This window comes from Pan troglodytes, chromosome 10 (assembly GCF_028858775.2).
Source record: "Pan troglodytes isolate AG18354 chromosome 10, NHGRI_mPanTro3-v2.0_pri, whole genome shotgun sequence".
Taxonomy (NCBI): Eukaryota; Metazoa; Chordata; class Mammalia; order Primates; family Hominidae; genus Pan; species Pan troglodytes.
In genome coordinates, this window is record NC_072408.2 from 86,507,039 (window position 1) to 86,522,382 (window position 15,344).

The following is a 15,344-nucleotide window of genomic DNA, read 5'->3' on the forward strand; positions in this document are numbered from 1 at the left end:
TGGCGGGCAGCTCTACCTGCGGTCCCAGTGCGGGACCCACTGGGTGAAGCCAGCTGGGCTCCTGAGTCTAGTGGGGACTTGGAGAACCTTTATGTCTAGTTAAGGGATTGTTAATACACCAGGCGGCACTCTGTGTCTAGTTCAAGGTTTGTAAATGCACCAATCAGTGCTCTGCGTCTAGCTGATCTGGTGGGGACTTGGAGAATCTTTATGTCTGGCTAAGGGATTGTGAATACACCAATCAGTACTCTGTGTCTAGCTCAGGGTTTGTAAATGCACCAATCAGCACTCTGTATCTAGCTAATCTAGTGGGGAGGTGGAGAACTTTTGTGTCTAGCTCAGGGATTGTAAACGCACCAATCAGCACCCTGTCAAAAAGGACCACTCAGCTCTCTGTAAAACACACCAGTCAGCTCTCTGTAAAATGGGCCAATCAGCAGGATGTGGGTGGGGCCAGATAAGGGAATAAAAGCAGGCTGCCCGAGCTAGCAGTGGCAACCCGCTCTGGTCACCTTCCACCGTGTGGTAGCTTTGTTGTTTCACTCTTTGCAATCCACCTTGCTATTGCTTACTCTTTGGGTCCACACTGCCTTTATGAGCTGTAATACTCACTGCGAGGGTTTGCAGCTTCACTCCTGAAGCCAGCCAGACCACGAACCCACCGGGAGGAACGAACAACTCCAGACGCGCTGCCTTAAGAGCAGTAACATTCACTGCGAAGGTCTGCAGCTTCACTCTTGAAGCCAGAGAGACCACGAACCCACCAGAAGGAAGAAACTCCGAACACATCCGAACAGCAGAAGGAGCAAACTCCAGACACGCTGCCTTTAAGAACTGTAACACTTACCGCGAGGGTCCGCGGCTTCATTCTTGAAGTCAGTGAGACCAAGAACCCACCAATTCCGGAAACGATATGATGGTTTTAAAACTGGCAGTTTTTCCTGCTCACTCTGTCTCCTGTCTCCATGTAAGACGTACTCTGTTTCCCCTTCACCTTCTGCCATGAGTTTAAGTTTCCTGAGGTCTCTCCAGCCATGCGGAACTGTAAGTTAATTAAACCTCTTTTATTTATACATTACCCAATTTCAGGTAGTATCTTTATAGCAGTGTGAGAATGGAATAATACAGCTCCAATTCTTTTTTTTTCCAACTGCTACCCAGTTGTCCCAACCCTATTTATAGAACAATTTATCTTTTCTCCACAATTTTGAAGTCCTACTTTTTTCATCTGCCAAATTCAAATAAGCATTTTGGTCCAATTTGGATTTTTTATTTAACTCTATTGATATGACTACTCGGTTATGCAACAAATATGTATTAAATGTGTCAGGCATTGTTCTATACATTATCAGTACCACATTTTGCAATGTTTTAGCTTATAAAATATATTTTACTGTCTGGTAGAGAAATGCATCTCATTTTACTTATTTTTAAAGAGTTTTCCTGGCGTTTCTTATTTGTTTTCCGTTTGAACTTTAGAATCAGTTTATCTGGTTCCCAAATAATTTGGTATTTTTATTGGGATTACACTACATTTATAGATTGATTTAGGAAGATTGACATGGTTGTCATGCTAAAATTTCCTGAACGAGAACAATATGGGTCATTTGAAACATCTTTTTTGTGTTTCCTTCGGTAGTGTTTTAATTTTCTTCACACGAATCTTTCACATTTCCTATTTTATTTTTTTCAGCTTTTTTTTTTTTTTTTTTTTTTTTTTGAGACAGGGTCTCACTCGTCACCAGCCTGTGCAATGGCGTGATTTCGGCTCACTGCAACCTCCGCCTCCCTGGTTCAAGCAATTCTACTGCCTCAGCCTCCCAAGTAGCTGGGATTACAGGCGTGTGCGCCACTGTGGCCAGCTAATTTTTGTATTTTTATTATTTATTTGTTTATTTTGAAACAGAGTCTCACTCTGTCACTAGGCTGGAGTGCAGTGGCACGATCTTGGCTCACTGCAACCTTCGCCTCCTGGGTTCCAGCGATTATCCTGCCTCAGCCTCCCGAGTAGCTGGGACTACAGGCTTGCACCACCATGCTCAAGCTAATTTCTGTCTTTTTAGTAGAGACAGGGTTTCACCATGTTGGCCAGGATGGTCTCGATCTCTTGAACTCGTGATCTGCCCGCCTCGGCCTCCCAAAGTGGTGGGATTACAGGCGTGAGCCACTGCGCCTGGCCTTTTTGTATTTTTAATAGAGACGGGGTTTTGCCATGTTGGCCAGGCTGGTCTCAAACTCCTAGCCTCAAGTGATCTGCTGTCCTCGGCTTCCCAAGGTGCTGGGATTGCAGGGATGGGCCACCATGTTCAGCCGTGTCTTTTTCTCAGCTTTTTAAAAATTATTTTATTGTTTCTGACAGTTTTTCATTTGGTTCTTTTTAGTTTTCCAGATAATCGTAGCATCCGCAAATGACAATTTTGCTTTACTTTTTCCAATTTCAATTTTATTTATTTCTGTTATCTAATTGTGTTGGCTGAATAACAATGGTGATAAAGAAGCTCCTTTGCTTATTATTGATATTAATGGGAATGCTACTCTGCTACAAGCTTCTTTGTTATAGTTAGAAACAAAAGTCTCTGGCCAGGTGCCGTAGCTCATGCCTGTAATCCCAACACTTTGGGAGGCTGAGGTGGGAGGATCGCTTAGCTCAGGAGTTCAAGACCCACCTGGGCAACATAGAAAGATTTCATCTCTACTAGAAATTAAAAAAAAAAAAATAGCCAGACATGGTGGCATGCACTTGTAGTCCCAGCAACTCAGGAGGCTGAGGTGGGAGAATTGCTTGAGCCCAGGAAGTTGAGACTGCAGTGAGCTGTGATCATGCACTGCACTCCAGTTTAGGCAACGGAGCGAGACCCTGTCCAGAGAAAGAGAGAGAGGGAGAAATCTCCAATGAAAAGTTTTTAAGTCGTCAAATGTGGGGTGCTTATCAAGGACCAAAGTCTTTCAACATGAAAAGGTTTATATATAGGTATTTTCTGGTGATGGGGATTTATCATAAGAATGTTTGGGAAAGTGAGGGGGATAAAAAACCTTGGCAGCATAGTTGCTAATTACTCTTCATCTCACTTTTTTTTTGCCATCCTAACACTACAGTATCCTCACATTTCTACACACGTAAGGTAGTCTGAAATGTACTTCCTCAAGGGTTACAGGAAAGGAAACTTAATTGATAGAAATTATACTTTCTTGCTTTGAAATTACTCATTCCTGAATGGATGTACTGGTGAATAATGAAATTCCCAGACAACAAGAATAGGAAAGCACTACGAGATCCAAGTGACCTGATAGTACCCTAACTCATCAGTCCTTAATTAGCCAAAATTTGGCCTTGGAGACTTTTTCCTCAAACATACAAAAATTTGCCCCCACTTGACTAATCTATCAATACTCAAGAGTTCTTGTCTAAAAACATTGCACAAAACAGAGATTGTGCAAAGGCTTTCATTTTGATCCTCCACGGTGCCTCAAATATAACAAATATTAAAAAAAAAAAAAAGACCTGTTGAATGAGTGAATGTCACGTAATTAGTGCACTGTGTGTGGTTTTATATTAGTGATATGTTGCAATGTATTTTGAACAATGAAAGACTTTTGTCTGACAAATGCATTCGTTTTTAAAAGATGATAAATGTGGCCGGGTACGGTGGCTCACGTCTGTTATCCTAGCACTTTGGGAGGCCAAGGTGAGCAGATCACTTGAGGTCAGGAGTTTGAAACCAGCCTGGCCAACATAATGAAACCCTGTCTCTACTAAAAATACAAAAAAAATTAGCTGGGTGTGGTGGTGGGCAACTGTAATCCCAGCTACTCAGGAGGCAGAGACACAAGAATCGCTTGAATCCGGGGGACAGAGGTTGCAGTGAGCTGAGATCACACCACTGCACTTCAGCCAGGGCAACAAAGTGAGACTCTGTCTCAAAAGAAAGATAATAAATGTAGTTTCTAAATATCATATTATTATAAGAATATCATGTTTGTTGATTGCTAACAACTGGTTTTGTACTGAAACTTTATTAACTATCATGGTGAAAATTTACTCTGTCCTCTGCTATTTTATTTTTTCTTTTCCTTTTAAAACACCCAAAAGGCACTATAACCCTCTGTTATTTATTAACAGCACATATGTTGAGGTGAGGACATTTCTAAGCCCCCAAATTGCTGACTTTGCAATGTTTTAGTGTCTGTTTGTTTTTTCTTTTATGTTGCAATGGTGCGAATAAAGAGCCGAATAACTTATGTACTACTCTACATGTGATAGGACAAAACTAAGAAAATTTTAAGTCTGGAAAAGGTTTGTCAAAACAATCTCTTTGGTTTAATTCTTTAAACTCTTTTTAGCTAGTCATTTGATGTGAGCCATTGCAAATAAAATGACTTAATCCTGGAAATGCAAATAATACATAATTCATCTTCAAATCAATTGCTAGACACTTAATAAATGATATTAAATGAAAAAAATGAATTAATGGATACATAAATTCAGTATATCTTTCTCTTTGGAATTCTAACTTACCTACCTACCTAGCTGTGGAGCTTAGAATTAGTAGATTCAACTATTGATATAGAACTAGAAAGAAATGTTTCATAAAACTTAACTCAACATTTTTATTTGAAATAGGAAAATATTCATATTTACCTTCTGAGTCACTTTTTTTTCTTTTACAGACAGGGTGTCACTTTGTCACCCAGGCTGAAGTGCAGTGGTGGGATCACAGCTCACTGCAGCCTCAACCTCCCAGGTCAGGTGATCCTCCCACCTCTGCCACCTGAGTAGCTGGAACTACAGATGCATGCCACCACTCTTGGCTAATTTTTTTTGCACGTTTTTTGTAGAGACAGGTTTTTGTCATGTTGCCTAGGCTGGTCTCTAACTCCTGTGATCAAGCAATCTGCCCACCTGGGCCCTACAAAGTGCTAGGAATACAGGTGTGAGCTACCATGCCTTGCCCTGAGTCATCTTAAATATTTTAGAATTTCCACAAAATTAAGAAATAAGATGAAAGAAAATAAGTTTTCTATATTGTGCAGTATTTTGATGGTGGCTGGTCATCAACATTCACTTAATCACTTATTCATTAAAGGGAATCCTAGGATCAGAGAACATTAGAAGCAACATTAGACATCACCTAACACAGGGCTCACAAATTGGTGGCTAGTAGATTTCAGACAGATTTTTCCTGACCAGCACATTACTTTTTTTTTTCCTAAATATGATTTTGAACCCTTCACAAGGGTCAAGCACCTAATGGTGCTGTAGGTTCTTAAGCTCTATATTATCTCCTGGGCTTTTCGCCCAGCAGCCTCAAAAATTTTTTCCTACTTGTTTGATTCCCATGGTTATTTAATAAATGAATTCTAGTCCAACAACTCATTCTACAGATTAGACCCAGAATGTAAGTAGATATGATGTGTTAATGTTAAAAGTCAGCATAAGGCAGCAGTTCTAAAAGTAAAGTGTGGATTCCTGGGTCTCGGGGGGTTTCTAGATGTATCAGGGGTTAGTTTCTCACATCATTATATATGGCAGTAGCCAGTGTGCAAAGCTCTTTCAGGTTGCCAGGGAGAGCTTTATACTCAGGGTCTGTCTGTATGGTGATGGAGATTTATTGAAAGGATATGAGAAAGGAAGAAAAGAAACCATGGTAGCAATTGAAAGAACAGGCCTCGGGAACTAAAGCCTAGTGTAAAATATAACAGTGGATTCAGTAATCTTCCATTCTCATGACTTATTGGCTCCTCTGTTTCTCTCTCCACTTTTCCATCCTAGTTCACTACTCCCTGTCTCCTGGTATATATTGTATTAAAAATCCAGAAGGAAAATATTTGTTTGATTCAATTGTCACAATATAGAATCACTTTCCTTCATGGGTTAATTCTCAGCTCAGATTCCTGGCTATCCTGGGGATCAGCATTTATCAGGTATTTTGACCACAACCTGCAGCAATAAATATATTTTACATGTGATCTTATGCATGCATGCATATACTTTTTTTTTTTTTTTTTGAGTTGGAGTCTCGCTCCATCACCCAATCTGGAGTGTAATGGCACGATCTTAGCTCAATGCAACCTCTGACTCCCAGATTCAAGCGATTCTCCTATCTCAGCCTCCCAAGTAGCTGGGACTACAGGTGCGTGCCACCGTGCTTCGCTAATTTTTGTGTTTTTAGTAGAGATGGGGTTTCACCATGTTGGCCAGGTTTGTCTCAACCTCCTGACCTCAGGTGATCCGCTTGCCTCGGCTTCCCAAAATGCTGGAATTACTGGCATGAGCCACCGTGCCCAGCCATTTATACTTTCTTAAGGTAATACTTAGCCAAACTATGTTTTACACTCTGATAATTTCTGTCCTTAATTAGTTGTATCCTGTCCCATTCTACTCTATTCATTTAGCTAGTTATGCCATGCTGAATTGATTTCATAACTGCAAGCTTGTACAACAATGCTATAGATCAGTGTTTCTCAAACTTTAACGTATACACAAGTCACCTGGGGATCTCATTAAAAATGCAGATTCTGATTCAGTAGGTCTGAGATACTGCATTTCTAACAGACCTCAGTGATGCTGACACTGCCAGTCTGTGTCCCACACTTCGAGAAGTAAGCCTGTAGGGAGTTTGTCTTTGGTTCTTGTGGTCCAATCCCTGGCTTAATCAGCCAAGGCCAGGGGCTTAGAATCTCATTATAAAGTGGCTGGGCGCAGTGGCTCACGCCTGTAATCCCAGCACTTTGGGAGGCCGAGGCAGGTGGATCACCTGACCTCAGGAGTTTGAGACTAGCCTGGCCAACATGATGAAAACCCATCTCTACTAAAAATACAAAAATTAGCTGGGCGTGGTGGTGCGCGCCTATAATCCCAGCTACTCAGGAGGCTGAAGCAGGAGAACCACTTGAACCTGGGAGGTGGAGGTTGCAGTGAGCCAAGATCACGCCACTGCACTCCAGCCTGGGCAACAAGAGCAAAACTCTGTCTCAAATAATAATAATAATCTTAGTATAAAGTATGGAAATCTGTGCACAAAGATCTTTGGCCATTTTGTTGAGAAAGAGCTGTGGCCATGATAGGCATTCAGAACAGCAAAGACTCTTACCAAGTACAGTGACATTTAGTTCAGATCTTAAACGTGATCATGTTCATTTAATGAATATTTATTTATAGAAAATTTACTATGTGCCAGGCCCAGTTCCAGGATAAGACAAAGTATTTCTTTTGTATTTTACATGTTAATGGAGTGAACAATTACATCTATAATTTCAGGTTATGGTAAGTGAAATGAAGAGAAATGAAGCAGGGTGAAGGGAAAGATCATGGCAATGTGAGGTGTTTGAAGTGTTAGATTAGGTGTTTAGGCAATGTCTTACAAGGCCAGTGACATTTGACAGAGACCCAAATGAAGAAAGACAACCTTGGGAAGATCTAGAGGAAGGACAGCCCAGGCAGAGAGAACAGCAAGGGCACAGGTACTCAGGTGGGAAAAAAGTGATGTTGGAGGGTTCAGTAAGAAGGCAGGGCTGACTAGAGAGGAGTAAGACAGGAAAGATGAGGTCATTTAGGGAAGCAGCCCTGATCAGGGAGGACATTACAGGCTGAGCTAAGTTTGGATTTTATTCTGAAGGTGACTGGAAACACTGAAGGGTTTTTAAGCAGGGAAATGACATGAAATTGTAGTTTTAAACGACCACTGTGGTGAATTTCTGGAGAATACACTATAGAACAAGCTTGTCCAACCCACAGCCCATGGGCCACATGTGGCTCAGGATGGCTTTGAATGTGGCCCAACACAAATTTGTAAACTTTCTTAAAATATTATGATTTTTTGTGATTTTTTTTTAGCTCATCTGCTGTCATTAGTGTTAATTTATTTTATGCGTGGCCCAAGACAATTCTTCTTAAGTGTGGCCCAAGACAATTCTTCTTCCAATGTGGCCCAGGGAAGCCAAAAGATTGGACACCTCTGCTTAGGTCAGGAGTAGAAGTATGAAGACTGGTTAAGGCATTATAGTAATAGATCATATTAACTCATTGTGTCCACTGATTGGATTGTGCCAATTTGTTTTTTTTAGAATTGGGGATAAATTGAAGTATTTAGCACTGCTGAAAGACTATAAGATTGAAAATGTAAAGATACTCATTTATATTAGGAGCTTTGTTGATAATTGACATCTAGCAATGCAGGATGCAAAATTCAACAAAGGATGGTTAAAAAATATAATAGATTTCCCTATTTTTCCATAAACCCAGATTTCTAGGTGAGCTCCAAGCCTGCACAGCATCAGCCTGACCTCCATTCCACAATGTCCAGATACCAGAGTAGGAAATTTCATCTGCCTAGAATAATCAAGTGTTCAATGTCCTGAGACTGACTTAAGTAACAGGAAATGATATGGTTTTTGTTTTAAATAATAAAGTAATAAATATTGGTTAAAGGCACCATCACCCTCATCTCTTATAGGTGGTAACCTTCTCCCTCTGGGCCGTCTTGTTCAAAACTGATTTTGCTGCTCTTATTTCTCTTATTATGCTAAATCGAAGATGTCATCATGTGGAGAATGATGTGCCATTATTTAGTATAACACAGAGAAAGAAAAAGATACCAACACTGCCAATTAAGTAGACATACCATCACATATAAGATGAACTTCAACTTCAGAGATATCAAAATGTGAAAAATATGTCCTTCTTAAAAGTTATGAGGTATGTATTTTTATCATTATCCAGCTACTCAGAAACCTAGAGGTCATTGTAGGCTACCCTCTCTTAACTCCCACATCCTATCAATAACCAGGCTCTAGAATTTCTACTTCCCAAATCTCACAAATTCTTGCCTTATCTTTCACCTTGGAAAGCTCATATCTATTCTAGCCTGAACAACTTTATTAACTACCAAGTCACTCTCCACATTAAAAGCAGAATGATAATCCAAAATATGGATCTGATAATTACAGTACTAGATTAAAAACTTCATTCTCTAGTTTGCTTCTGGGTCAAGTTTAATCTTTTCATAATCTAAACATACTTTGTGATCTTGATCTTTTCTCTACCTTTTTTTTTTTTTTTTGAGACGGAGTTTTGCTCCTATTGCACAGGCTGAAGTGCAATGGCACAATCTCGGCTCACTGTAACCTCTGCCTCCTGGGTTCAAGCGATTCTCCTGCCTCAGCCTCCCAAGTAGCTGGGATTACAGGCGCCCACCACCACACCCAGCTAATTTTTGTATTTTTAGTAGAGACAGGGTTTCATCACGTTGGCCACACTGGTCTTGAACTCCTGACCTCAGGTGATCCGCCTGCCTCGGCCTCCCAAAGTGCTGGGATACCAGGCATGAGCCACCGCACCTGGCCTCTACCTCCTTTTTAAGTAGGTTCAGGAACATACAAACTAGCATGTAAAAAATGTATTACCTTCTTCTGTAGTGGCTTCCCCTTCTCCTTTAATTTTTTCCTTCCTTGAGACAGGGCCTCAATCTGTCACTCAGGCTGGAGTGTAGTGGTACAATTATGGCTCACTGTAGCCTTGACTTCCCAGGCTCAAGCAATCCTCCCAGCTCAGTCTCCCAAGTAGCTGGGACTACAAGTGCATGCCACCACACCTGGCTAATTTTTGTATTTTTTGTAGAGATGGGGTTTTGCCATGTTGCTAAGGCTGGTCTCAAACTCCTGAGCTCAAGTGATCCTCCTACCTTGGCCTCCCAAAGTGTTGGGATTACAAGTATGAGCCACCTTGCCTAGCCCCTTCTGCCTTTTCTGCCTTGAGAATGTGTACTTATCCTTCAATAATTGGTTTAAATGTTGCCTCCTTAGTAAACGTTTTTGGTGCCCTCTGTACCCACTCTCCAAGGATCTGTTTTTTTCTTCTACAGTAGTTGACTTATAGGCCCCTCCTTTAGCCTCTATCCAATGTTATAATTGCTGGCCCTTCTGCATTGTGAGCCCCTTAAGGTCAACAAACATAATCTGTATATCATCACATCCTCAACACACAGCATTGGTCCTGGCACACAAGCAGGCCCTTACCAAATGTTTGCCATTAATAAGGAAATGGTGTGGCCCATGCATGGTGGCTCACGCCTGTAATCCCAGCACTTTGGGAGGCCGAGGCAGGCAGATCACCTGAGGTTGTTAGTTCAAGACCAGCCCGACCAACATGGAGAAACCCTGTCTCTACTAAAAATACAAAATTAGCCAGGCTTGGTGGCACATGCCTGTAATCCCAGCTACTCAGGAGGCTGAGGCAGGAGAATCGCTTGAACTCGGGAGGTGGAGGTTGCAGTGAGCCAAGATCGTGCCATTGCACTCCAGCCTGGGCAACAAGAGTGAAACTCCGTCTCAAAAAAAAAAAGGAAATGATGTGAAGCTGAAAAAAAAAAATCACCCTTAATAAATAATATGAGGTCTAAAGGTTAAAAATATCAATTACTCCAACTTTGAAGCGAGGGTCAGGGCTAAAGGAAAGACATGGTCCCTCTCGCCTTTCTCAGCCCCCGTTGTAAAGTCCACTGCTCTTGCATGGAATCCAGAGTACTATGGCGCCCTGATCCTGGAACCCTCTGTGGCTACGGTGGTCCCTGAAGTAAGTTTGTGAGGCAAAGAAACCTGGGTGACCATAGAATGTAGGGGTGGCTTTTTGTCAGCCACCATTGCATTCAACAAAAGTAGTCTAGATTTATAATCAGTTGATCCATGTGGCTTATCACTAGAAATTATTTTATGAAATATCAATCAACGTTTCAAAAAATCGTAATTGGTAATTTTCAAAGTTATTCACCCATACTGTGAAAGGGCAATAGCCCCTGTAAACCTTTTCTCTATGACTCTCCCTTAAGAATATTGTTGTCAAAAATCAGAAAATTCCAAAGAAAACTGAATAGTTCAATGTATAAATTGTTCTTTAAATTCTTCTAAGGCCAAGGTGATGGTTTTCTTTCCATTTCACATCTTTCTACACCATAGCACTTCACAGAGTGCCAGTACCTTGTGAGTACTTAATACATGTTGATTGAAAAATGTTGAAAGAAAAATCTTACTTTGAAAAATTTTGTAACTTTAATTTTGCCTTGGGCTTGTTCCTTTCAAACTTGGATAAATAACAGGGAAAAACATAATCAGTCTCCAAACCACTAAAATCATGACTGGCTTCCTTATGCCCCTATATGACTACAATATAAATATCACAATAAATATTCAAAGTGATGTTCAAGCAGTAGAAGGTCAGAAAGCAATAGGACTATATTACAGGGAAGGCATGAGGACCCAAATTTCTTCTTATGTGCTATTACTGTAATTGTGTGGTCTACAGAGTTGTAAGAGGTTTGAACAATAAGAGGGAGTATAAGGACTATTCAAGAAGTAAAGGGAGGAATAAGAAAATAATTATTTTGAGAAAGACAATTTATATTACATCAAGCCATTTTAAAAATGCCATTTTGTAGTAAAAAGTGGTTGAAGGTATGAACCTGTATTCCCAGCTACTCAGGAGGTTGAGGCGGGAGGATTGAGTGAGCTCCAGACTTCAACCCTGTCTCACACACACAACAAAAAAACGTGAAAAGAAAGTATTTTTTTTTTCTTTTTGAGACGGAGTCTTGCTCTGTCGCCCAGGCTGGAGTGCAGTGGTGCGATCTCGGCTCACTGCAAGCTCTGCCTTCCATGTTCATGCCATTCTCCTGCCTCAGCCTCCCATGTAGCTGGGACTACATGCGCCCACCACCACACCCAGCTAATTTTTTGTATTTTTAGTAGAGACAGGGTTTTACCATGTTAGCCAGGATGGTCTCGATCTCCTGACCTCATGATCCACCCGCCTCGGCCTCCCAAAGTGTTGGGATTACAGGCGTGAGCCAACGCGTCCAGCTGCCGAAAGTAATTTTTAAAATAAGAGATGCGTTCATGCAACGTTAGTGCCCTGAAGGCCTCAAAAGAAATGAAAACAGCCCTTCAGCATCTGTATCAGCCAGAGACTATGTAGCATACTGGTTAAGATATGAATTTTTTAAGCTGTTGGTTCTTTTCTCGAGAGTTTAAAATGTTTTTAATTAACAAAAATTGTATATATTTATCACATGCAACATGTTTGAAACATGTACACACTGTGGAATGACTACATTGAGCTAATTAATATATGCATTGCCGAACACACTTACTTATATGATGAGAACACTTAAAATCCACTCTCTTAGCAACTTCCAAGACTATAATACATTGTTATTTACTATTGTCTCCATGTGGTACAATAGATCTCTTGAACTTATTCCTCCTACCTAACTGAAATTTTGTCTCCTTTGACCAATATTTCCCCGACACCACCCCCCCACCACCACCTCTCTCCAGCCCCTGGTAACCAGCATGCGACTCTCTACTTTTATGATTCTGACTTCTGACTTTTTAAAATTCCACAAATGGGTGAGATCATGCAGTATTGTCTTCCTGTGCCTGGCTTATTTCACTTAACATAATGTTTTCCAGGTTCATCCATGTAGTTCCAAATGACAACCCGGTCGTCCTTCCTTTTTAAGGCTGGATTTTCTTGCTTTTAAGGCTGAATGTTACTCCATTGTGTATACATTTTCTTTCTTCATTCATCTGTTGATAGACACTTAGGTTGATTCCATATCTTGGCTATTGTGAAAAATGCTGCAATGAACATGGGAGTGCAGATATCTCTTCGACATACAAATTTCATTTCCTTTGTATAAATATCCAGTAATGCGATTGCTAGATCATGTGGTAATTCTTTTAAGATATGAGTTTTAAGGTCAGACTTCCTTTAATTGAATCTTGCCTATACTACTTAACTGTATGATCTTTGTCAAATTCCTTCATTTCTGCTGCCTCAGTTTCTTCACCTGCAAAAGAGGAAAATAATATTATTTACTTTATTATGTTTTTATAAAGTTTAAATGGGATAAAGCTATAATGAACTTAGAATGGTGCCTGGCACATACCAAGTTTCTACTAGATGAATGATGTTACTTCGATCAGTCCTCTTCAGTCAGAAAGGAAACTATGAAGTTAGCAGTCATTTATATGGGGGCAAATAAGAATTTTGAGTTCCTAATTATTTTTATAGATTTATTAGGAGAGATGAAGCTTTGGGGTCAAACACATCTGGGTTTCTCTTTGGGGAAATTTATTTACCTTTTCTAACATCATCTTTTTCATCTGTAAAATGGGCAAAAGATTATAACTAAGTCATATATTTGTTGTGAAAAGTAAATGAAATTAGTTATGTAAAATCCTCAACAGAAAGCTCACAGAGTGCTTAATAAATGGCAGCTCTTGCTATCTGTAATAATTACATTGACCTGTATTTTACAGATGTATCTTCTTAGTTTCCTAAAATTACCCAATTCAAAAAAGAACTTAAAATGTTTATTACACAAACCTATTCTTGAATATTCTGTAATAACCATTGCCTACTTAATTTTTAGAGCTAATTAGAATTATTAAAAATATATACATTTTGAAGGTATACTCTATTTTATAATATATGAACAATGTTGAGATTTCAAAATAAGGACCACATAGAAACATTAAAACAATTATATTACTTAACCTGTTAAAAAAAAATCACAGTTTCTAGTTGTGAAGTTCTATGTGCAAAAATGAAAAAGAAAAAAAATCAAAACAAAAATACTGGTAAACAGGCCAGGCATGGTACTCACACCTGTAATCCCAGCACTTTGGGAGGTCAAGGCAGAAGGATCACTTGAGGCCAGGTGTTCGAGACCTGCCTGGCCAACATGATGAAACCCCATTTCTACTAAAAGTACAAAAATTAGCTGGACATGGTGGTACACACCTGTAATCCCAACTACTTGGGAAGTTGAGGCATGAGAATCGCTTGAACCCGGGAGACGGGGGTGGCAGTGATCCAAGATCATGCCACTGCACTCCAGACTGGGTGACAGAGTGAGACTCTGTCTCAAAAACAAACAAACAAAAACAACAAACTGGTACACAAAGGCATATTTTGTTGATCAGTGCAATGAAGAGGAGGCAACACAAGGTTGATAGAAGCCTAGTAAAGGGGGTGCAATATATTTGAAGGGATAGGTCATGTTTTATTTCCCTTTTCATAACCCTATATGGCCCTGACACAGTGGTGTTGTGATTCATAGGCCTCAATTCTAAGGAGATATTCTTCCAACCAGCATATTCTTATAAATGATATAATTTAAATGATGGTAATAAAAAATCAAGGGTAGTTACTGAAATCGACTTGGAAGACTTGGGAGAGAAGCAGATAGAACATGAACAAGAAAAGATCAGCTCAGATTGAGTCTTCAAATAATTTTAAGAGGCGTTTGTTTAGAAAGACACTCCTAGGGATTTATATGTTCAAAGAGAAAAAGAATGAATTTAAAGATGATGTCATGGCTATGCATTAGTTTAATGGAAGGGACAACATTAATGGTTATAGAAAATGTGCTTTTATATAACTTGAAAAGTTAGAAATTGATATACAACCTCAAAACACTTCATTGACTAGGAATGTATTTTTCCCTGAGGCTCGAGAACTTTAAAGCCACATGAAATATTTCATTGTCTTGTGATTCATAATGCTGGCACATTTTACATCACACTCAATTAAAGAACAGGGCCTGTTTCTATACATCATCTTCCCAGAGCAAAACTAAGGAACATGAAGGCAAGTTACATTGTCAGAAATAAGATCTTCACTCCTATATTAGACATTTTTGTTCATTTCTTCTATGATATCTCCATACGTGACTTTTAAGTTTCTGCTTCCAATATACCATATGCTCATGTGTTTTTCAATTTCTACCAGTCTGCAACAGTTTCATTTTGGTTGGAATTAGGCAGGTGGTACCTGAAGGCCTTCTACATACATTTGTTCTGATTTCAAAAGGAATGAGTCGGTATAGCGAAGTGATTAAAATTCATTATTAGGTTTCAGACAGACCCAGTTCAAATCCAGATCTGACTTATGTACTTCAAGTCTCTAAGCTTCAGTTTTCTCATTTGTAAAAAAAGTGTAATAATAATAATATTGATTCCATCTGATTGTCGAGAGCATTAATTGTATGTAAGGAACTATGGTAAAAACTAAACGCATGATAATTATTTTTAAGCTCTTTATTATATAATGTTTGGAGAATTATAGGACTTAGAGGATGGCATTTACTTATTAAGATGGGAACTCAAGTCTTTCTTGCTTCATGGAGTATCCTTAAGCAATAACAGTCTCTTCTGCATTTAATATTAATTGTATACTTTGAAATACCTTTATTATTATTTTCTATGGTAGATTATTATCTCAATGAATGGAATAAAAAGACTGGAAATGCAGCTAATGCTTCCGGTAAGATGGAGTAGATGTAATT